The following is a 25719-nucleotide window of genomic DNA, read 5'->3' as shown; positions in this document are numbered from 1 at the left end:
CTGAATTTATTTATGAGATCCAAGAGGTTTTTGGTGGTGTCTTTAGGTATTTCTACATATAAGATCACGTCATTGGCAGAAAGGTACATTTGACTTCTTATTTTTCAATTTTGATAACTTTTTTTCTATTGCCTGATTGTTCTAGCTAGAAACTCAAGTACTGTATCAAATAAGAGTGGTGAAAGTAGGCATACTTGTCTTGTTTCCATTCTTAGAGGAAAGGCTTTCAGTTTTTCCCCAATCAGTATGATGACAGCCATGGCTTTATCATACATGGCCTTCATTATGTTAAGGTATGTTCCTTCTATGCTTAGTTTGTTGACAGTTTTTGTCATGAAAGGATGTTGAATTTTATTAAATGCTTTTTCTGCACCTACTGAGATAGTCATATGGTTTTTGTCCTTCATTCTGTTGATGTTTTTGTATTTTTATTAATCCCAGAGATTTCATGTGTTGTATCGCATTTGATTTGCATATGTTGATTAGTATATATTGATTTGCATATGTTGAACTGATTTATGGTGTCTCATGTGTCATGAGGGCTTTTCTAAATCTTTTTTATTTTCTTCTTTATTTTTAACTGACTAGGTTATTTCAAAAGACCATTGTTCATGTTCTAGATTTAAAATTCTTCAGTTTCCGAATTTTTGTTTTTTGATATCTTTCCTTTTGGTAATTTCTCATTCATGTTCTGAATTTTTTTTTATTATTTTTTGAGATGAAGTCACACTCTAACCCAAGCTGGAGTGCAGTGGTCATATATCTACTCACTGCAACCTCTGCCTCCCAGGTTCAAGCGATTCTCCTGCCTCAGCCTCCTAAATAGCGGGGATTACAGATGCGCGCCACCACGCCCAGCTAACTTTTGTATTTTTAGTAGAGACAGGGTTTCACCATGTTGGCCAGGCTGGTCTCAAACTCCTGACCTCAAGTGATCCACCCACCTTGGCCTCCCAAAGTGCTGGGATTACAGGTGTGAGCCACCGCGCCCAGCCTCATGTTCCGAATGTTTTTCTGATTTTATTGTATTAAGTATTCATTTGTATTTCACTGAGTTTCTTTATTATTTTATTTGGAATTCTTTATCCAAGATATCACAAATTTCTTTTTGATTGGTATCTGTTGCTGGAGAACTATTGTGTTTCTTTGGATTTGCCGTATTTTCTTGCTTTTTCATGTTTCTTATGTCCTTATACTGATATCTGTACATCTCGTGGAACAGTTGCTTCTTTCAATTTTCTGAATTTGCTTCTGTAGGGGAGGTCATTTTCTTGAAGATGCATCTATTGTGTTGGTTGGGTAGGGCACTTTGGTTTTGATTCTGAGTATGTGTGGTAATGTAGTCTCCATATGATTTCTTCAGCTGTGAACAGCATCAGTGGTATCTATGATTTCCTCAGTGACTTATGGTACAGTTGTTAGTGGAAGCTGTGATGATGATTTGCTGGGCACTGGGGCATCTGGTGAGTCTGTCCTCAAGTCCCAGTGGTGGCAGCATTGGACTGAGCATGCCTGATCTTCAGCCCCAGGGTGGCATGTGCTGGTACCACTGTTAGTATGTACAGGTGAAACAATTCCTGGGTATCCAGGTGACTTACTTGGGTGCTGGTAGTGGCAGCAGTGAGGTGGACAGGTGGCTGGGCTCTTGGGTCCCTGGGCAATGGGCATGGCATGGGTGAGGTCAGTTCTAATAGTGGGATTATCCTCTGAGTCCCTAGTGGTCTGTGCTGGAATTGGCTGTAGTGGGCTGGTCCTCAGGACCCTGGTGAGTGGGCTTGGGACCTGGGGTTGGGTGGGTGGAGCTGGGCCAGGCAGACATGTCCTCAGGCCTCCAGTGATGCATGCAGACACTGGTTGTGGTATGCAGGAGTGGGATAATTCCCAGGCCCAAGATAGAATGCTTGGATGAGGGCAACAGTGGCTGTACTGTAGCCTTGCTACTGGGGAGGGTGGGGCTGCTTTCAGTGGCAGCTGCCACATGCAGGCAGCTGGGGAACATGCACTTTGCCTGTGCTTTGGCCACAGCTCTGGCATCCCGTAGCAGTGGCTGCTATGGATGGGAAAGTTTGTCCTCAGGATGTGTGAAAATGTGTGGAGGCTTTGCTGCTGGAGCTAGTGCGGTCTTTGCCAGTGACTTGCGCTTCAGCCCTGGAGGCAGTAGACAGCTGCAGTAGTTGCTGTGGGCAGGGAATGTCAATGGGGCTCAGAGATGTGGAGATGCAGGAGCTGTTGGGCCCCTGGTCTGGATGCAATCTGGTAGGGACTGAGTTCTCAATATTGCCCTTTGTTGTACCTTGTTAGAACTCAGGGAGTTTGTGACATCCTCTATGAACCCTCTCTTTGGAGCAATGCTTCCACACAGTCTCCAGGCAGCTCCCAATGTTAGTCATGGGGCTATGGGGGTCTAGGGACTTTTTCGTGGCTAGGATGCAAGCATCATGGTGGAAATGTGGACTGCTGTGGGTCACTCACTTACCCTTTCCTCTTACTGGGGAGCCTCTTCAGGCTCCCAGCTAATTCCAGCTGAGCAGGTGGTCCTGCTTCCCTCTCCTTCCTTGGTTTAAGTGTTTTCTGACACTTCTTTGTAGAATTCCAGTTTTATCTCTTAGATGATCTATTTGAAGTTTGATTATCTACTTGCTATTTTGGTTCTTCATTGTGGAGGAGGCAAGTGCCAGCTGCCTCTAGTCAGCCATCTTGAAGCCCTTCCCTTTATCATAAATTTTAAGAAACCAAAAGTAAATAAACTTGAACATATGTTTAGCAGTTAATATGTTTGTATTTTATTTTTCCTACAAATGACTCAGACATTTCATGATTACTTAACAAAATTTGACTTTATGTCTTTAAATTACTAGAAAGACTTTTGAAACTATGACAAGTCTATTTCTAAATGTTTATCCAATTTAGATTTAGCAAATGTAATCATTCTTAACAATTGTATTTGGATTGTTCATGGAAAATGAAGCTAGCCACTTACATTGGTTTTGTTCCCCTTTTGAGAAAAGCAAAATTATGTTAACTCTGCATTAGTCAATCCCATCTTAACCAAGGCCTCCAAGATACCAGAAACAGGTATTTTCTCTAATGTCCCCCCTTCTCCACTGTCATCCTGGGTCTCAAGTACTCATATGTCACTAAGAGCAGCTATAAAGGGAAGGGCCTGTCTGGGTCCTAAATTTACACCTCAGATACAAATTCCAGGACAGAGGACAGAGCTGTGAAGACAATGCCTCAAGGATGCAATCCCTTCCAGAATGGCCAGGAGGCAGAGCTAGACCAGGGACATCAGGGCCACACCGGACCTGGCTCTGCCTTACAGCTGTTGTCCCAGGAGCCACAGACACACATATGCTCCCAGACCTCACTATGGCCACCTATCCAGACAGAATTCAGAAGCTCAAAATCAAAGACATAAACTCTCAACAAGATGTCTGCAAAGCTTTGGGGGAGCCCAACAGCCAGCTGTCACAGCTTTTGCTCACAGACAAATCAAGCAGTATCAAAAATATCACAGAAGCAACAGTTTTATGACCTTAAAACATTTAGCAGAGAAATCATAAATCTGTCTGAACAGTAGACCCAAGCCAAAATGTCTAAATTAAATTTTGAAGACATTTTTATTTTATTTTACTAACAATTTTAAAACTAGCTTTACTTACCAAAGAGTTATTAAAGTCACATGAACTAGAAAAGTATTTGGGCTAGTTATTTATGACTGTTTATTTTTAAGTCAATTTGGTGCCATGTAGAAAATATATAAACACATTTATAGACATATACATACATGTAGACACAGCATATAACACATATGGGTATATATGTATGCATCTAAAAGCCAAAGAGTTCAAGGAATTCAATGCAAAAGAGAGCAAAGCTTTAGGCCTGAGAGGAACCTGGCTACCACTTTCAGGATTCTGTGAGGAAGGCAGATGACCCCGAATAAAAGGGGAGTTAGTGGTACCTTTGTTTGTATTCCTCAAGGGGCCTCATGATTTCTGGATGTCTCCTTTAGATCCCCTTGTGTGATATCAAAAGTGGCAAGGGGAAGGAGGGACAGAAGTGAATGGGAGAACAAGTTTTAGAGGAACAAGTTTGGGGAGTTTCTACACTTCCCAAAAGGTCAATGAAGTTCTAGTTAGCAGGAGTTTGAGAAAAAGGGATCTAGTCAACTACGAAGTTCCTGTGGGGAGAAGCAAAACCCAACATTGAGAAATGGAGTAAGCCTTAAAGATATACATTTGGCATGAACATCAGTTTCAGTTAAGCTGACTTTTGATTATAGAGCTTTTTAAAAAAGTTATTACAAATATCTTATTATTAGGTTTTCATCTAGGACAAGCAGCAAGCATTTTGCCATATTGTGAGCAGCCAGCATTTCACCTGAATGGCGGGAGCAGGATCACCCTTCAGTCCCTACACCTGGGAGGAGCTGGCTGAATTTCAGCAAGAGGCCTATCTCTCTGCCCCAGAAGAGAAAGTGGGATAAGTGGGAAAAATAGTTGCTATCATACTCTAACTATAAGCCAAAGTTTTAAATCAAAGGCAAACATTCAAATGACTCAAAGCCAAAACAAATAAATACACATGAAATCAAAACCATGAAGTCCTTTATGGTCTTAACCAACATTTCCAAAGAGGAAGCAAAAAGCTACAACCCTTCCACTCTCAACCACAGCTTAAAGAAACGAAAGTTTTGCTAGCCACAACGGCGAGCAACCCACTTCTCTGCCCAGCTATATTCTCTGGTGTCTCAACCTCTCAGCTAGCTGTCTGCACACAATAGTCTAACAACCTGTGTGCCCCAATAGATGGTAAATTAAAAGAAACAAGCAGCAGGTAAGATAAACAGGAAATCAAAAGATTTCCATGGGGAAAGAAAGGATTACAAATGAATGGGTACACCCCAAAAGTTAAAAGTCATACTAATATAAACTCAAAACAAGTAATTCAAACTAATTCTTATAAATGTTTCTCTTTTTTCTGAGTTAAAGGATTTACATTTCTAAGGGACTGGTTTCCTGGTTGGGAATCGAACCCAGTCCTTGGCACCAAATCCTAACCACAGGCTGAAGTGCCTTTTAGCAAATTCCACAGGAAATCCAAAGAGAGCAGTTTGAGTGTTCAAAAAATGTTAATTTTGTTTTAAATATGATTTCTGCTTTTTAAAGGAAGTTTTTAAGGTTATATTTCTGTTGCATCTTTTCATAGGTACCAATGAGATAGCTGTTTAAGATGAGACTTCTCTGAAAAGTTTTCTTTTATTCTTTTAAATATAGCTAATTCATTTATTTTAAAAGTGACTCAAGCCAATAAATCTTCTTTATGGAAAGTCCCAGAGGTAACTAGCCAGGTTTGAATACCGTGAACATAGGTGGCATTTTAAAAATGGGTTGCAACCCCCATGATAAAACTACACCAGAATCACTAAACGTAAGGACTTTTTCATACAAATGCATTTCTCCCATTAATCTGAACTTGAAAAGGAAAAAAAAAAAAAAGATAAACAGTGATTTTTACCTTCTGCTTGACCAGATTCCACAGAAAGACACCCAGGAATCTGATTGGTAAGAAATTCTTTCCCTTTTTGCAGGCTTGTCAGGTCCTGGGTTCCCTTGACTATAACTTCCAGAAGCAGTGGTTTTGTTATAGTAGGTAGCTAGTCAGACACGAGCAGGGCAGGAGAGGAGCACCCCCCACCCCCACCATGAATGTCAGGTGACCATGAGGTGATGGTTAGGTGGTTGTTAAACTACTTTAATAATTGGTTGCAGCTAGGGCTAGGGAAAGGCAATAGATAGAAAACACCTGAAACTGCCTCCTGATAAGATCTCAGGAGTTGGGCAAGTGGCCTCAATCATGCACATTAAGAGGCAAAATGGTGGCATTTACCTGATATATGACCTTCTAGAGACACTCGACTGGTAAGTAAAGAACACCTCAAGTGAGCATGCATACAACGCCAGTAAACACACTGCTCATGCAGCCTCTCCCAAGTGCTAGCAGGCCACTGCTCATGCAGACAGCCCTCCCCAAGGGAAGAATCAAGGGAGAAAGGACGCAAGACCCCGGAAGCATGCCAGTGTATAAATTCCAAGTCAAAAGATTAAACTGCACACTTCATCTCTCAAGTTGTCCGCTTGGCCCTCTTCCAAGTGTACTTTATTTCTTTTCCTTCCTGCTCTAAAGCTTTTTAATAAATGTTTACTCCTGCTCTAAAACTTGCCTTGGTCTTTCCTTCTGCCTTATGCCCCTCAGTAAAATTCTTTCTTCTGAGGAGGCAAGAACTGAAGTTGGTGTAGCCCCATATGGATTAATCGCTGGTAACATACTTTGGTGCTGTATGACTCAGATATGTTCCACTGCTAACCGTTTGGGGTTATCTTGCTCACAGTGCAAAATCTGTAGGGGCCAAGGGAAAGCTTTCTCTTAGCTTTGTAAAGTTTCACTGAAAATGAACTGACAATAGTCAGAGTAATAGGGGAAAAGGCATAAAAAATTATTTTAACATGCATAGCATGGGGTAATTGCAGGAGATTAATTACCCAATAACCCAATGGAGTGCAGATGCTTATATACTCTTCTTCATAGGAGAAGGGGAAATGGAGTGGAGGAGTAAATGCTTCTTAAGGGGGAATGAACGGACCCAGGAGGCAGACATTATCTTGTGAATGATTCTCTTTGGAAACTGAATAGGATGAGCGAACAAACAATGGTTTGGGACAAAGTTCGTCTGGGTTCTAGATGTGTTGTTTAATTTTCAATCCTTTCCTCTGTGATATGAGTTTTAATCTTCTCTCGTTAATGAAATTTCAGAGAGGGGATTGAAGGCAATTTGTCGCTCTTTGATAGGTCCAGATTCTAGGTAGATAAAGGAACTTCAGAGATCAGTTTCCTCCTGTGCTTTGGAGAGAGTGTTGAGTTGGAGTTGGGGAGGAGGTCAGAGGGATCTTGAGGTTGCTTCCTTAGCATATCAAAGCACCATATTGGGGGGTATTATTTTCCAAGTGCCAACACAAATCGTGAGAAAGAATATATTGAGGACAAAATAAATACTAGTCAGAACAAATAAATTAGAAATAAATATCCTAAGAGGAACAAAATCAAAATGACTGAAAATGTTATCAGAAAGGGGTCTCTAAGACCCCTTTGATAAGATCTAGACCCTAAAGGAGGGTTCTTGGACCTCACACAAGAAAGAATTCAAGGCAAGTCCATATAGTAAAAGCAAGTTTATTAAGAAAGTGAAAGAATAAAACAATGGCTACTTCATAGCTGCTCGACTAAATATACTTATAGTTATTTCTTGATTACATGCTAAACAAGGGGTGAATTATTCATGAGTATTCCAGGAAAGGGGTGAGCAATTCCTAGAACTATGGGTTCCTCCCCGACTTTAGACTATGTAGGGCAACTTCTGGACATAGCCATGGCATTTGTAAACTATCATGGGGCTAGTGGGAGTGTCTTTTAGCATGCTAATGTACTATAATTAGCATATAATAAGCAGTGGGACGACCAGAGGTCACTTTCATTGCCATCTTGGTTTTAGTGGGTTTTGGCCAGCTTCTTTACCGTATCCTGTTTTATCAGCAGGGTCTTCGTGACCTATATCGTGACACTAGTTCTTCCAATGTTATCCCATTCTGTGATTAAGAACATCTGACCACCTGGAAATGCAGCCCAGTAAGTCTCAGCCTTATTTCACCCCGACCCTACCCTATTCAAGATGGAGTCGCTCCAGTTCAAACACCTCTGACAAAAATTGAATGACTAACATGGAAAGATGGCTAATACAATCATAGTCAATGCAGATAACAATAAATACAAAGATTAAAACAATTACAGAAAAAATAATAGATATGGAAGGTAGACAACTATGATTCAAAATAAAAGTAATCCATGTACCTGAATTAGGGAATCTAATAACAAAGATTTAAACCTATACAACAAGTTCTCTGAAATGAAAGACCAATCCAAAATTGGAAAAAGCACCATATTCCAAGAAATGCTAAGACATTATCTGGTTAAATTATTGAAATAGAAGGATAAATAATTGTTTAGTTATTCAAGCATAAAATTTAAATCACTTTGAAGAGGAAAAATCCAGACCAATGGCCACACATTTCTGAAGGTAACTGTAATTGTAAAATTGATTACTACATACAGGATCACTGTAGTATCAAGACCACAGCCATTTTCAATTATAAAAGAACTAAGGGAGTAGAATACTCATTAGCATTTTTTTGTTATCTTTTGTGTTTGGGGGAGCAATAATTTATATCTCATTGTATTATCGAAATCCAGAAAACTGAATAAAATAAAATGAAGATCCTGGAAGAGAATCAATAAAATACATAAAATGATTAAATCACCTTACAATAGAATTAATAATAAACAATTGTTGGAGCTATGATTGCAGAACAGAATGTAAAATGTATAGATCACGATAATGTAACAATTTGTATAGAGATCAAGAGGTGAGTGGGAGAAAGCGAGCACTAATATTCTCATCTTTCACAGTAGCAAGTTGATGGATATTATCTTAACTGAAACATGGATAAAATATATGTAATGACTCCAAGTTCTTAATGTTTTCCAAAATCTATTTTTTAAGTTTAGGTGGCTCTTTTAGGATATAATATGTCCTCTATAAAAGAATCATTTACTTGATTGAAAGAGGTTTCCTGTTTTTTTTTTTTTTGTTTACTTTTCCTTTAATTTAAAATAAAATCAACTTAAAAAATACAAATAGAAAAGTCATAGCATCATGTTAATATGATTAGGATATTACTGAACTATTGTTCTTGACCATTTTTACTGGTTTAATCTTCCGTGAGTGATTTTTTTCCTTGGTTTTTATTCTACTTTCAAATAGTGATGACTAGTGAAACCTGCCCATAACATTCCTGTGAGTTTTAAAAATTGATAATAAAAGTTGTGTGGGAGAATCAATTAAGTTGATAAATTGATGTGCAAGGTGAATATGTTTGAGATATATAAAAGACTTTTAAAAACAAATTGAAAAAAAGGACTCTTTGCTCCTAAAATCCAGGTGTTCATTGTGGAATACATGTTATTCATGTGTGCATGTCACTTTGCAAAATTTAATACATAAATACAAATAAGGTTTATTTCATATTTACATGCTCTTGAAAAGTCAACTCTAATATATTTCAAACTGAAAGCTTGACCTCTTTTATTGCCAATAGTAATACAGGTCATTTCAATACTCAGTAATCATGCAGGAATAGTTGAGTGAAGAGTAAGTTAACTGAATGACTCCTAACCAGTTGATTTGACAGCATCCTGACACGTTATTTGATTAAGAAATATGTGAGAACTTTGAAGGTAAAATCTTTTTAAAAAGTCCTTACACACTATAGCACGTCATTATGATTTTTTTGGTCAACACTGATGTTTAATTATTATTTTGTTAATTAAATTATTTTATAAGCAATGAGTTAATATAAGTGACTAGGTATTTAAAAGAAATTCTAAGATACAAATATTTTTCACAATTCTGTGTGTGTGTGTGTGTGTGTGTGTGTGTGTGTGCATGCTTTGGTTTGATGAGAGCACAAAAACATCAGTGCTTCCTGTTTTCTAGCAATAGGAAAACAATTTGATAATATTTAGATGTTATGATGTCTACTTTCAATCTAGCAAATAAATATGTATTAACTATGTGCTCTGGGCAAATGTTTTTATTAAGGAGGAGATGAATACAACCATCCTGCCCTAAAAAATGTGTAGAGTGGTTGTGCTGAAGGTTAAAATGAAGGTTTTCTAAGCCTTTTTCAAAATTTTATAATAATGTTTTACTTTTACATAGACCTTTGCTATGTAAATAATATTTACAAATGTTGTCATATTTATTATGATGATCATTCTATCTCTATAGAGACTCACAGACTTATTCTACTAATTTGAAGCACGGAGACATGGAAACACAAAGTAAAAAAACAAAAAAGTACATTTTCTACTTTATGGAACTACTTTTCTATATTTTGGTCTCATTCCTAAATTAGTTCCAATACCTGCTTTCTTCTAATTCCCACCACCATCATAAGACCAATGTAAACCTGTTTTAGAAAACAAGAAACAGAAGTTCAGTAGTTTGTCTTAGATAACACAGCTAAAACTATAACGGGACCTTAAATATAAGTCAATCCCCCATTTCTTTCCAGTGAGACGTTTTAAATGTTATTAAAAATGTGAATATGGCCACGCAGTGGCTCACGCCTGTAATCCCAGCACTTTGGGAGCCCGAGGTGGGTGGATCACCTGAGGTCAGGAGTTCAAGACCAGCCTGGGCAACATGGTGAAACCCCATCTCTACTAAAAATACAAAAATTATCTGGGCGTGGTGGTGGGTGTCCATAATCCCAAGTACTCGGGAGGCTGAGGCAGGAGAATTGCTTGAACCCAGGAGGCAGAGGTTGCAGTGAGTGGAGACTGTACCATTGCACTCCAGCCTGGGTGACAGACAAGAGCAAAACTCCGTCTCTCTCTCTCTCTCTCTCTCTCACACCCACACACACAGTGAATACATTAGCTTGTAGATGAAATTGCCAAGTCTTTCTTTTTTTTTAGATGGAGTCTCGCTCTGTGACCCAGGCTGGAGTGCAGTGGCGCAAGCTCGGCTCACTGCAAGCTCCGCCTCCAGGGTTCACGCCATTCTCCTGCCTCAGCCTCCCGAGTAGCTGGGACTACAGGTGCCGCCACCACGCCCGGCTAATTTTTTGTATTTTTAGTAGAGACAGGATTTCACCATGTTAGCCAGGATGGTCTCGATCTCCTGACCTCATGATCCACCCGCCTCAGCCTCCCAAAGTGCTGGGATTACAGGCATGAGCCACCGCGCCCGGCCCGAAATTGCCAAGTCTTTACTTGATATATTTAAAAAACTCAATTAAATATTTAAATACATGATATATAAATATTATTGATTTAAATATGGTGTTTTTATCTTATTCAAATCACATGAAGCAAATATATTTCAAGTCTTCATCTCTCTTTGACATCAGTATGTGTTGTAGACTGTGACATTTGTAGCCCCCAGTGAACCGTGACATGTGCAATTCTGTAGTCTCTTTCCCCTCTGGGCTTGGGCTTGTGACTTGCCTTGGCCAATGGAGGTGTAGCAAGTATTACACAAGCAAAAGCTTGATGTTTGCATAGTTGGCCTTATACTACTTGACCATTCACTCTTGGAAGCCAGATACCATCCTGTAGTAATAAAGCTTGGGCTAGATCACTGAATGATAAAGAGGAGAGCCTATCTAGAACATAAGAGATCCAGCCAAACCCTCAAGTGCTTGGGGACTCCAGGCCATGCCATGGAGTATAGATAAATCATCCCCAACAAATTCTGCCCAAATTGCAGAATCCTGAGCAAATACAAAACTGTGGAAAGCAGAATGATGGTTACCAGGGATGCAGCAGGGGGAGGAGAGGGGTAGGGATTAGGGAGATGTTGGCCAAAGGATACAAAATTTCAGTTAGAATAGGAGGAATGAGTTCAAAAGATGTATAGCATGGTAACTATAGTTAATAACAATGTATTGTGTTCTTGAAAATTGCTGATTTTAAGTGTTCTCACCACAAAAAGTAGGTATGTGAAGCCCGGGTGCAGTGGCTCACATCTGTAATCCCAGCACTTTGGGAGGCTGAGGCAGGCAGATCACTTGAGGTCAACAGTTTGAGACCAGCCTGGTGAACATGGTGAAACCCTGTCTCTACTAAGAAAACAAAAATTAGCTAGGCATGGTGGCAGGTGCCTGTAATCCTAGCTACTTGGGAGGCTGAGGCAGGAGAATTGCTTGAACCTGAGAAGCAGAGGTTGCAGTGAGCCGAGATGGCACCACTGCACTCCAGCCGAGTGCCTGGGCACAGAGTGAGACTCTGTCTCAAAAAAAAAAAAAAAAGGTATGTGAAGCAACGTATATCTTAATTAGCTTGATTTAGTCACTCCACAATGTAAACATATTTTTAAACATCATGTTGTACATGATAAATATATCCCATTTTTATTCATTAATTTTAACCCCTTTCCCATTTGCCCTGAGAATACTCGGTGTTTGTGCTCCCAGCTGTAGCTTTTACCTGAGATAACTTTGCCATGAAATAGCTTGCTTTTCTTGTTACTGCATCACTCTAGTATATTAACTTTTTTGTGTGTGTGTTTGTTTTGTTTTTTGTTTGTTTGTTTTTGTTTTTTGAGATAAGGTCTTGCTTTGTTGCCCAGGCTGGAGTGCAGTGGCACAATCTTGGCTCACTGCAACCTCTGCCTCCCAGGTTCAAGCGATTCTCCTGCCTCAGCCTCCCGAGTAGCTGGGACTACAGGCATGTGCCACCACTCCCAGCTAATTTTTGTATTTTCAGTAGAGCTGGGTTTCACCACGTTGGCCAGGCGGGTCTTGAACTCTTGACGTTAGGTGATCCACCCGCCTCGGCCTCCCATGGTATATTGACTTTGGAGACAAAAGAAAGCATTCTATTTATAGCATTCTGATTTTAGTAGTGGTATTTCCATTTACAAAATATAGTAATGTCAAATCCTAGAAAACATAGCATTCCTATGCATGATGTTAACATTGTTCTAGGACAGTTGTTGGTTGAAAATTCATTTGATGAATCTGATTTTTCTAAAATAGAAGATTCTGATGATTCAGACAATCCTGATTTTAGTTCTATTTAGAAATAACTCCAAGAACAGTTTGGCCATGGACTAGTACCAGTCTGTGGCCCGTTAGGAACCAGGCCGCGCAGCAGGAGTTGAGGGGCCCGTGAGCAAGCATTACTGCCTGAGCTCCTCCTCCTGTCAGATCAGCAGTGGCATTAGATTCTCATAGGAGCGTGAACTCTATTGTGAACTGCACAAGTGAGGGATCTAGGTTGCGTGCTCCTTACAAGAATCTAATGCCTGATGATTTGAGGTGGAACAGTTTCATCCGGAGCCCCCTTCCCACATCCATGGAAAAATTGTCTTCCACGAAACTGCTTCCTGGTGACAGTTTTGGGACCACTGCTCTAAGTATATACTTGTTGTCTTCACAACGTAAGCACTTACTGTATGGCTTTCAAAAGTAGGTTGTAAAATGCTTATTTACAAAGATATCCAACAATTGCCTTTGTGAGGTTATACCCTAATAATTCCTAAATCTGTTTAAAAATTTATAAACATCCCAACAGCTTTGTGGCCAAGGTAATTTCAGACTATAGTGTCTTCCTCAAACATGACTTTTGTTTAAATTGATGTTATTGAGAAAATGTCTGGTAATATGAAAGGCTTTCTAAAGTCTAACTTTACTACTCAAAGTGTGGTTTTATGCACTAGCAGAATCTAGCATCAGCTGACAGGAGATTTTTGGACCCCAACCTAGATTGATGGAGTCAGAATCTGCATTATAACAAGACCCCCAAGGAGATTTTTATGTACATTAAAGTTTGAGAAGCAAGGGGTCTAAAAGAAGGGTAGACAAACTACTGGCCCAAAAGTCAAAGTTGGCCCACCACCTGGGTTTCATAAATAAAGTTTAATTGGTACACATTCAAATCTTTTAATTTACAAATTGTCCACAGCTACTTTCCCACTGCAATGTCAGAGGTGAATATTTGAGCAGAGATCATATGGGCCACAAAGCTTAAATATTTATTATCTAGCCCTTTATAGAAAAAGTTGGCTGACTTCTGATCTAGAATATAAGACTATCCCATATTTTTTGAGAGGTTATGTTGAGAAAAACTATCAAGTTTTAAATCAAGTATTAGCTGTGACCTTGGGCTTTCACTTACTCTCTCTGAGCCTTTGTTTTTCTCATTTGTAGAATGGTGACAGCAATGACCAACGTGTGTGTGTGTGTGTCTGTCTAAAATTGATGTATAAGATACATAATAAGATACACAATCAGATATTTGGATTTTAAACCTATTACTCTTTGGAGCTTCCTTCATTCAAGATATAAAAATGAATGAGAATACCTAGAGTCACTTTGGAAACACATGGCATCCCCTTCTACCTCTTACTGATGTGTAACCATTTATGGAAGGTGAAATCTGCAATAGAAAGTAAAGTCCATTAACCTAGTGAATCTATACATACCTGATTTTCAGCTCTCTTAAAAAATAAACATGCCTAAATTTCATAGGTATGACTCTATTAATTTGCTGCTTTGAGAGGCTATTTGTCCTCAATTTCACACTCATAAACTGTTACTAGGATCAAATCATTCTGGGAAAAGTAAAATCAATGACTGTGTAATGCTAAAGCTGGTAATTCAATGAAGATACGTGGGGCTCTCAGGATATAACACATTGTTAGGCTGATATCAAGAACCAAGGCCTGATGAAAAGAATTTACTGCCTGGGGCTCAATTGGGCAGCGTTCCAGAAGTTCAGAATATAGTAACATCACTCTAAAACTTGTGCTGTTGGGCTATTAGGAATATGGTGAGAAGCAAGATCTTTTAAAAGTAACTTGCAGCACAATGTAGTTTTAAGCTATTTCTTATAGGAAAATGGTAAATGAAATTGTCTTTAACAAATAGACAATAGGGAGAAAAAGCAGATTGATCTATGGTGTGTATATTCCATTTATTAAAACCCACAAGTTTTGAATGTATGACATATGGATAATTTAAAGGTTACAGAAAGAAAGTTTAAAACTGGCTCTTGTCGGCAGTTATAAAAAACAATTAAGTAATACTAGTAATTAAAAATGGCGATGATATTTCCTAAAAGCTTCTGTAGACACAGGGTCTCTGTCACCTAGGCTGGAGTGCAGTGGCATGGTCCCAGCTCGCTGCAATCTCAGCTTCCTGGGCTTAAGCGATCCTCCCACCTTGGCCTCCTGAGTAGCTAGGACCACAGGTGCGCACCACGATGCCCAGTTAATTTTTGTGTTGTTTTTGGTAGAGATGGGGTTTTGCCATTTTGCCCAGGCTGGTCTTGAACTCTTGGACTCAGGCGATCTGCTGGCCTCAGCCTCCCAAAGTGCTGGGATTACAGGCATGAGCCACCACGCCCGGCTTGTGTCATCTCGCTTGGCCAATCAAAACCTAAAAAGTCCAAGCTGAAAGTGGACTGCAGATTTCTAACAGCTTTTCAGAGTTAAATAGATTTGGAAGTCAAGACAACAATGACTAATTAAGTTGTCTAATATGAGGTGTTCTCAAGCTTAAAGACGCATCATATTCTCCTAAAGGGCTTGTTAAAACACACATTGCTGGGCACCACCCCTAGAATTTCTGATTCAGTAGATCTGAGATGGGATCCAGGAAGTTTTCATTTCTAACAAGTTTCCAAAGAATGTTGATGTTGCTGTCTATGGACTACATTTTGAAAACCACTGGCTTAGATTACACTGTACTGAGAGGAAAATGAGGAACCCTAACTCTCCATCTCTCATTCCGAATGTTTTAAACTCTCAGAGGGAGATCATAAAGGCTATAGTTACTTAAAAATCAGGTGAGAAGTTGCACACTCTTTGGTCTATCCGTGCTATAAAATAATTCTTTAAAATAGTATTTGGATCATGAGCTTAGCATTTCAAACAGCTGATGTGACCTCACTGTATGATCATTTTGTTATTAGAATTCTTGTTAGAAGAGAAGAATTAGGCCAATTACCTTTGTCAAAAGTTTTGAAAAGTGAAAATAGTTTGAAGATTGCTTTTATTAGAACTGCTATCTAATTAGGTTTTAAGTTATTACGCATAATTTTATTTATAAATACCTTGACATTGATTTTCAGTAGTTTTTGAATGCTTAGTATGAAAACGTGTTACTTTAATTTACTTATAAGTAGTAGAAGGTAGGTGATGTGATTCTGCAATAAAAGCTATACGGTCATCTGGCATGACACTATTTGCATAATAAACCACATATTTACACCTTGGTTGCCAAATGTAGAAAATGATATGTTTATAAGATGCTGTAAAAGAAAAATCCTCCTCCAAAACCAAAATCCTGCTTTGAAAGATCTGTCTGCTTTTTATGTTTATGAGGAAACCTGAAGAAGTCAGTGACACATGAAGTATGCAAATATTGGTAATCCTTTAATTAAATTTATGGTGGGATTTTGTTGCTAACTAGGATTTTGCAATGAAAAGTTTCCACACAGAAATATGTGTCATCACTGAATAGGACTAAAATCTATAATAAAACCAAGGAAGATAATGTCAGCCCAGAAGTCAAAATAAAATAAAACTTTAAAAAGCATTAAAGCTTTATTTGCTGTTACTCAAAGGAGTTTCTCATTTTTCAAGATCTGCTAGTAGAATGATAAAACATTGTAAAGTCACAATGTTGCAGAGAATAAAATAAAAGAGGAATGATGATAATATTGAAAGTGAATCACGCACATGATATTGTGGAGAATAGGAAGGTTGAAGATGGGAATAGAAGTAGGCTGTGTCCATGGTAAGTCAAGAACATTCTTCAGTGCCATAACACATTAACATATAGCATTTATACACCAGGGGATATAGGTGTGAAAAGAAAGAACCGTATTTCTCTCTTCAGTAGCCCTGTGAAGATGTCCAAACCATATTTGTATTTTCAGCTTGGCAAAGGGGAAGGACAACATGAGGGAAGTCATGGAAGTATGATGGGGAAATCTAGGAGAAAGAGCAAATTTCCTTAGTTGCAAGTGATAAAAACCTTGCATCAAATGTAAATAAAGGAAGACAATAAGCAAATTCACCATCTCATATAACATGAAAATCGTAGGTAGGGCAAACACCAGGCGTGTTACAGCCAGGGTTCCAGATCAGTGTCTCCAAGATTCTCTGGTTATTTCCTATAACACCCTCAGAAAAGGCTGATATTGAAGTGCTTTGTATGAAAAAACAGTCTTCTATTTATTTATACCTCTAAGGTGCTTACATTTTGATCCTGCCTCTAACACTCAATAAGTGTTTAACCTGGGTAAGTTACTAACCTTTGCAACTCAGATTCCTCTTTTAAAACTGAAGATGGTATTTATTTCAGCTTTATAATAAATAGATATATATGTAAAGCACTTAAAATAGTGACTATCACATAAATATCCTGTATTAGTCCATTTTCATATTGCTATAAAGAACTCCCCGAGACTGGGTAATTTATAAAGAAAGAGGTTTAATTGACTCACAGTTCAGCATGGCTGGGGAGGTCTCAGGAAACTTAAACAATCATGGAAGAAGGCCAAGAGGAAGCAAGGTACCTTCTTCACAAGGTGGCAGGAAAGAGAAATGCCCAGCAAAGGGGGAAGAGCCCCTTATAAAATCATAAGATCTTGTGAGAACTCACTCACTATCATGAGAACAGCATGGGGGAAACCGCTCCCACGATTCAATTACTTCTACCTGGTCTCTTCCTTGACACATGAAGATTATGGGGATCATGGGGAATTACAATTCAAGGTGAGATTTGGGTGGGGACACAAAGCCTAATCATATAATCTCCCAAATAATTAGAGACGATGGTGATGGTGGTGGTGGTGGTGGTGATAGTGATGGTGATGGTTATGATGATGGTGATGTCATTCCTTTGCCATTCAGGAATTTAGATAGAAGGTTTCTGTCCTGTGGTAGACAATATTGATGTGTACAAGAAAATGGTATACACACATGTGTCAAATGTGGAAAGTTATATATGTGTTTCTAGGGCTTAATCAGTGTCCCCACCACACTGACTCCTATTTTCATATTCATACCCAGGCACACTGCTGCGTGGGTATCTCAGTAGGTACTTGGTGTCTCAGTAGGTACTTGGCATCTGAAATTTAAGAGCAATAGCTTCAGCTCCTTTGTCTATAGTCCGAATTAAGCACTGAAGCCCTGAGCGGTCACCTGGATGGCATAATAAGCATTTCTTAGTTCCTGTAGAACCCTTGTTCCTTTCTTCTTCTGTTCCTGAGCTCTTTGAGCTTCACTCAGCTGACTTCTGTGGGATGCTTGGCCTTTATAAATCCATTTTTATCATAGTCTTAGATACTTTCACACTTTCTTTTCTAAGCTATCATTACCACAGATCTGTGTTTTGGACTCCTCTCCTACATTTAGTAATGACATTTTCTTTCAAGCACATTTTTTGAAAAATTACATTTGCATTGTTTGTCTTTTCTCAGTTAAGTGGATAATATTTAGTCTATATGTGATGGGTAAAATAATTTTTTCAAAATAAAATACAGTAATAACAATAAAAAGTCGACAATAAAATTAAACTCATAACAATTTTTGAAGTTCTGGATGCATAAAGAAAATGTAGATTTAGAAAACAAATGTGTTGAAGGTTAGCAATTTGGTGAAAGAAAGAGAAAATCATGATAAAATATGTACTCATTAATTAACTACTAAAAATGGTCAAAATTTAGATTTCCAGAGATCTTTTTAATGATTCAAAGTTTGGTCATCACTGAGGGAACTGGGTGGAGCAATAACGTTCAAGCTAAAGGAATTATTTGAGTTATTTTTATTGGAAGAATATTTCAAGCTACTGAAAATGTGATTAAGAAACTGAGAAATGATTCACTTAGACAAATGGCTTGCCCAGTTCACTGACACTATAAGAAGATCTAAGCTTTCAGAAAATTTAAGTTTTATAAAGGCTGGGATTTTTGATGGTTTTTTCACAGTTATTATTTTTAACACAGAAGAGGATGTAATACATGGTACTTATTAAATATTTGTTGAAGGACTTAAAAACATGATTGCTCTCTTTTACAAATAGAATATACCTCAATTATCACTAAATTTCCATGTTGTTACATGTATTTTTATCATCAAATAATAGATCTAAAAGTTTAAAAATTATTTTCACATAGATTCAGACTTACAGACAAGTTACAATAGTACAAATCATTTTTGTATATCGTTCACTCAGATTTCCCAAATATTAGCATGCTCTCTTTCTCTGTATTCATGCTTTATTAGTCCATTTTAGCACTGCTGATACAGACATATTCACTATCATGAATATGATACAGACTTATTCACTATCATGAGACTAATATGAGGAAGACTGGTCCCCATGATTCAGTTATCTCCCTCTGGGTCTCTCCCACAACATGTGGGAATTCTGGGAGACACAATTCAAGTTGAGATTTGGGTGGGGACACAGCCATATCAACTTTTTTTTTTTTCTAAATTGCTTGACAGTAAGTTGAAGAAGGCATGATGTTTCTTTATCCCTAATACATCAAAGTATTTAAAAGAACAGTCATAACCACACTGTAATTATTGAAAATGATCATTGATACGATAATATTGGTTCATTTGAAGACCTTATTTAATTTTCACCAATTGTCATAGTATCTTTTTCAGAATAAGGGACCTTCGAATCATGTGTTGCACAAAGTTAATAAAGTCTCTTTCCAGCTACTTGGGAGGCTGAGGCAGGAGAATCACTTGAACCCGGGAGGCGGAGGTTGCAGTGAGCCAAGATCGTGTCATTGCACTCCATCCTGGGTGACAAGAGTGAAACTCTGTCTCAAAAAAAAAAAAAAAAATTCCTTTCTTATATACTTTTAGAGTTACCTATTTAGATAATATTTTACATTTAAAAGTGTCTGACACTTATTAACAGCTTAATGTTTAATAAACTCCTAACAGAATGATAGATGGTCCAATTTAATGAATGTTTGAGTTCAGTCATGACTGTAAATAAATTCCATTTGTAGAGCATTTTAATTAGCAAGTGAATACTGAATTCATGTTTAATTGCATATTATATTATTGTTTCAAAATAAATACCTAAGTTATTGTTTGATAATTGCAGGGAATTTATAAGCTAACGTATCTTTATATATTTTGCTATTGGAACACGTTTTATAGATAAGATTTTGTCCTTTCTCCTCATTGTTTTATAATTATATTTCAAGACATGTTTTAAACTACTTTTTGGTTTATATTATTATCAGAAATGTTTTTCTATGCTCAACATAGCTTTTTAGATACTATCGAGATATTGAGAAAATAAAGTAAATATCCTCATCTTCAGGGAATTTATTTTGCAAAAATGTTAAGATAAATATAATAAACATATAAGACAATAAAAAATCCTTAATGGTATCCTCATTAGCCTTCCAGAGTCCTGGTCAGCTTATTCTAACCTCAAGTAAAAACTATTTTATCTTCCAGATCATTTCAGTGACTCTCTTACAAGAGCTAGAATCATTGACCTTTAGAGATGGACAGAATCCAAGAGATATGAAGGCCAACTTGTGTCTAAAGAAGAGAAACCTGAAGGCTAGGAATTCCCAGAGATGCCTGTCATCACACAGCTGGTTAGGAGAAATGTCATAATAAAAATGTGGGCTTCTGAATCTCTTATTTTAAAAATGTACATATATGACTGAAAATGTACTGAAAGAAATATTTATAGGCATATTTTTCTAATAAGAGGGGGAATATCTTTATGGTAATCTTTTTACTCTGTAATCAGTACTGTATATTTCCTGGGTGAGCATTACAAACAAAAAGTTAATTATATTTTCAAAAGCAACAATACAATGAATTGTCACTAGGTTTTTTTATTCAGAAAGGCCTGGGGAAGTCGAAAGTATTTTAAGTTCCATTATTTGAGCATAACGGCAAGAAATATTCCAGTAGCAAAACTGTGCAAGAGTAGGTTTTGTTTCACATATAATGATTTTTGGTACTATGTTGCCTGTTACGCTGCAGTTATTTGTTGTGTTGGTCTGGTTATCTTGTGGCAGCAGTCAACAATGTGGTGGTAACCCTAATCCTGCATAGCAGTTGACAGATGATAATCTTTCAGCTCAGTAGCATAGAATACCATTTTCTCAAGATACATTTTTCATAGAGTAACCTTTACTTATTTCCAAACTAGAGTGGGCAAAACATCAAACTATAGTTACAGAAAATAGAAAAAATAGACATCTCCAAATAACTTTATTATATTTCCTGTTAGGAAAGTACAGACTTGGAACGCAAATGACTAGGGCTTGTGTTAACTGTATGACTCTGTGCAGGTTTTCTAACCTCTATTAGCATGCATTTTCTCATCTATAAAATGGGACTAGTAACAGTACATGCCTCATAATATAGTTGAGAAGCTTAAATAAGATAATCCATGTAGCATGTTTAGTATATGTAATGAATTCTTGATAAAATTAACTGTTGGTATCATGAATATTAGAGCAGTGCCACATACCACTAAGACAAACATGAGCAGAAATTGGTGGTGGAAGGTAAGTGTGCTTCAGGGTTGAGGAAAGCAGGATGAAAACACTTTACAAATTCTGCTGCTCTAAAGTAACTGAGATAATATCATGAGATCAGGATTTTGATAGGATTTTGTAATAAGATAGATAATTAGCTCAAATTTTAAACTAATCTATGTGATAAGAATTCTTGGCCTGCTATGGTTTGAATGTTTGCATCCCCCCAATATTTATGTTGAAATTCTAATCCCCAGGGTGATGATGTTAGGAGGTGGGAGCCTTTGGGAGGAGATTAGGTCATGAAGGTGGATCCCCTCATGATGGGATTAGTGCCCTTATTAGAAGAGACATGAGAGCTTTCTCTTTCTCTGTTCTCTGACACCTGAGGATACAATGAGAAGGCGGTCATCTGCAAACTGAAAGAGTGCCCTCACCAGACACCAGATCTGCCAGCACCTTGATCTTATACTTACTACCCTTTAGAACTGTGAGCAACTAACTTAAGTTGTATATAAGTCACCAGTCTATGATATTTTGTTACAGTAGCCAGAATGGACTAAGATATGACCTATACCTTAATAGTTCCAGGAGTGTTGGGGACAAGAGGGAAGGGGAACAATATACCTTTCCATCAATATCCCAAGAAATAGTCAGACCTAAGAGAGCACTGACATTGAAGTTAGTAGGGGGAATGAAGGAGAATTGTTGCTTGGAAGTAGAGTAGTGAGTAAGCAGTACTTTAAAATGCCTTCAGGGGCCAGATGCTAAAATAATCATCAGCATTCATGTGGATAAAAGGAATCATGGGACTGTGATAAATACGAGACTATATGCCTCATTCATACGCCTTCAAAAATTACACAAACATACTAACAAACCAAATACAACAGTTCTATAGACAAAATTTGGCCATACGGCAAGAGTTTGGACCTCTAGAAACCAGTGAGTCTTAAAACTGTTTTCTTTTCAGTATATTACAATTTCTCTAACAATTTTGTAACAAAAACAGTTCAGTTAGAGGAAAAATATCTGGGTTTTTCTTTAGGATCTTTCATAAAATATTATGTATATGGACAAAGAACGACTTTGGAGAATATATAATACATTCTTTAGCAAATCTTTAAAGATTATTTGATACCATTTACTGTATCGGTAAATAACTGCTATATGCCGTGTTTACTGTAAATAACTGCTATATGCTCTTTCCTACATTGTCTTATATAATTTTTACAAAACAAAAATATTGTGGTCTTGTTACTAAGAATGAAACTGATGCTAAGAACAGCAATGTAATTTGCTGAAAGTTCAGTAACTAAATGGAAGAGGCAGGACTGGAAACCAGGCTTTGTATCTTAATCCAAATTCCATGAGATGAAATATTGTTATACTGTCTTCCTATTTTTGCTGAGAGAATCTAATTAGATAATGCATTTAAAAGAACTTAAAAAAACTAAAAAATTCAAGGTAATCTATAATTAATAATTATGTCAAGAAGTAATTTTGGACACTAAAATTTCCCATACATTTAATTGAAACCCAGTCTAATATGAAAACAAATGTATATGTACTTTTGCCAAGTAATTATATTATAATCTGAAATGAATATCAAAGGGTTTTATAGCATGAAACAATTGAATGTCATTGGCTTAAGGTAAAGAATACTTTCTTAATGAGTATTCTATTAATGTTTTTTTACTTGAATTTCTATATTGAAAGATACTAGATCATCATAGACCTGAGTATTTCCTTTGAATTTTGTAAAATTTAAATTAAAGAAAATTTCAAATTCATTTTTATTTTTTACCTAGATAATGCATGCATATCACTAAAAATTAAATATATAATGTTTTTAATGAAAACTACTATATTCTCATTTTTCTCCCAGCCTCACTCTGTCACCCAGGCTGGAGTGCAGTGGTACAATCTCGGCTTGCTGCGACCTCCACCTCCCAGGTTCAAGTGATTCTCCTGCCTCAGCCTCCCGACTGGCTGAGACTATAGGCGCCTGCCACCACACCTGGCTAATTTTTGTATTTTTAGTAGGGACAGGGTTTCACCATGTTGGTCAGGCTGGTCTCGAACTCCTGATCTCAAGTGATCCACCCACCTCGGCCTCCCAAAGTGCTGGGATTACAGGCATGAGCCACCGCGCCCAGCCCCACCCTCATTTTATTATGGACTTCTTATTTCAGTCCTGCTTCCCAGAAACAACACACCTCCTAATCCCTTTCCATGCTTTCTTTGGAATTTATCTCTAAAAATTTCTAACTAATGTGCTTACACTGCTATTTTTTGATTTATCACATTTAGACATTCCCAATGTAGTTTCATTAACATTTAAGCTTTCCTGCCATCTTCTTTACTCATTTTTTCAACGAACATTTTCTGGGTACCTACTATATGTTAAGCATTACTCCAGGCTCTGGAAACACAGATAAACAAAACAGACAAGTGCCTCTTTTCATAACACTTCCATTCTATAGGGGAGATACGTGATAAAGGGCTATAGGTGATATAAGGAAAATAGGCAAGGTATTGTGTGATATGAATGGGACAGTTTTCCTCTTCACAGTTTCTCAATATAATTAATCAAAATGCTTTCCCCTTAACCAATTATTGTACTTTAATACACTTTATTTCTCATAACACTTTTATTTATCCTGACATTCATAAGTCATGTTATTAAATTTATTTGTTTTTCTGAATATCTATCAGTATTTTCCAAATGCTTCAACAGATCTCTCACAAATGTATTGCTATTTTCCCCAAGTGATCAAACATAATTCTCAACACACTATCTATTACATTTTATTTTCCAAGATCCCTTTGTTCCTCAGATACCCATCCTTTCTGTTCACTCGGCAGTTGTTCTTGAATGCTTGTGCTCCTTGTCATTCTGAGACTTGACTTCACTCTTATCGTGAATCTCCTTCTCCCTGATTGCTTATGTTTTTCTTTCCCTTTTGTTAAAACACATTTCCAGGCACATCTTCAGTAAGTGTACACAGGAAGTAAACTATTTTAGTCTTGCGTGTCTGACTACCATCTCCAAACCTACTCCCCGCTACTTCATTAAATAACCATTCCATTCAGCTTTCTCTAAGAGTCACAATAATAGATTTTTTATATTTTCGTTTTATTTTTATATTCCATCTTACATATTTTCTTATCTTTTTGTAGAAAGTTTTTCTTTTTAAAAAATTTGGTGGTTTTTGCTTTTTAATCTAAGTCTTCTGTGTTAGAAAATTATCTGCAATGTATCATGATTCTTGTTGCTCTCTTTATATTTAATTAAGGCACTAAAAATTAATTGTTAGTTCAATATACATGGGGATTATCCATTGAGATTTTTCTCTAGAGCAGTTAGCAAACTTTTTCTGTAAGGGGCCAGAGAGTAAATATTTTAGGCTTCATGGGTCACTTGTTTTCCATTACAAGTATTCAACCCTGACATTGTACGGTGAGAATAGCCACAGATAGTATGCAGTGAATGGGTAGGGCTGATTTCCAATAAAAGTTTATTTACAAAAACATGCTGTTGGCTAGATTTGGCCTGCAGGCCATAGTTCTAAGGTACTTAGAGGAGGAACTTTATTTTTGATATTAGTAAGCTTTTTCTCAGTGGATATTTAGTTTCTTCACAGAAGAAAACTCTAATTTCCTATCTGAAGGTGTTTAGGTAGTGTATTGACACACTGGTGTTGGAAGCTGTATTTTTCAATATTTGCTATGTAGACAACTCCCTGTTTTAGGTTAACTACTTCTCTCATCCTCCCAGAATTTCGATTCTCTGATGTTTATTTTCTCCACAGAAAAGCCTCTAGCATCTGAAAGTTTTGTGATTGGAGTAGTCACCTGACTGCTTTACCTCAGTCCTCAACGCTAGCTGTTACCAAGTCCTGTGCCCTCCAGCGTTCTGTAAATAGACTTGTTACTCATCAGTATCTCCCTCTGTAGCACTTAGGTTTTATAATAGTTTCCTTAGGGGCCCTTAATGAGGTATAACTCTTCCATTTGCCTTTCCTCTTCCACAAATCGGATGACATATTTTGTCCAGTGTTATCCTCGCTCCCATTCTCAATGTCTTTCTGGGTTTATAACATATTCAATTCCCTAACTGTCATTTTGTTGGAGATTCAAGAGGGATCTGAGATACATGTATATACTCTTAGCCATATTTATGTAGAAGTATGTGGGGTTTTATTATAAAATAGCAAGGTTCACATAATATTAGAAGTGAAATGGAAAGATAGAAAATACCTAAGCTCTAACAGTCAGAAGGAATATTTAGTTGTAGTACACAAGATGTATCATAACATTCATGTTTTTGTTCATCAGTTTATCTGTTTTTAAGCAGGATTCAGTCTGCAGTTTAAACTTCATTCCCCAAATTTGAGTAGGATTTTTAAAATGTCTCCATCAAAGCATCTTGATTAGCGTACACAAAACATATTACATAAGCAGATGAGAATCCAGCATAGAGCGTAGCAACTACACTATGATGATATGTAGGGTGAATTCTTTTCATAGTTATGCAGAACTGGTTGA

The sequence above is a fragment of the Macaca thibetana genome, chromosome X (assembly GCF_024542745.1).
Source record: "Macaca thibetana thibetana isolate TM-01 chromosome X, ASM2454274v1, whole genome shotgun sequence".
Taxonomy (NCBI): Eukaryota; Metazoa; Chordata; class Mammalia; order Primates; family Cercopithecidae; genus Macaca; species Macaca thibetana.
This window is presented reverse-complemented; position numbering follows the sequence as displayed.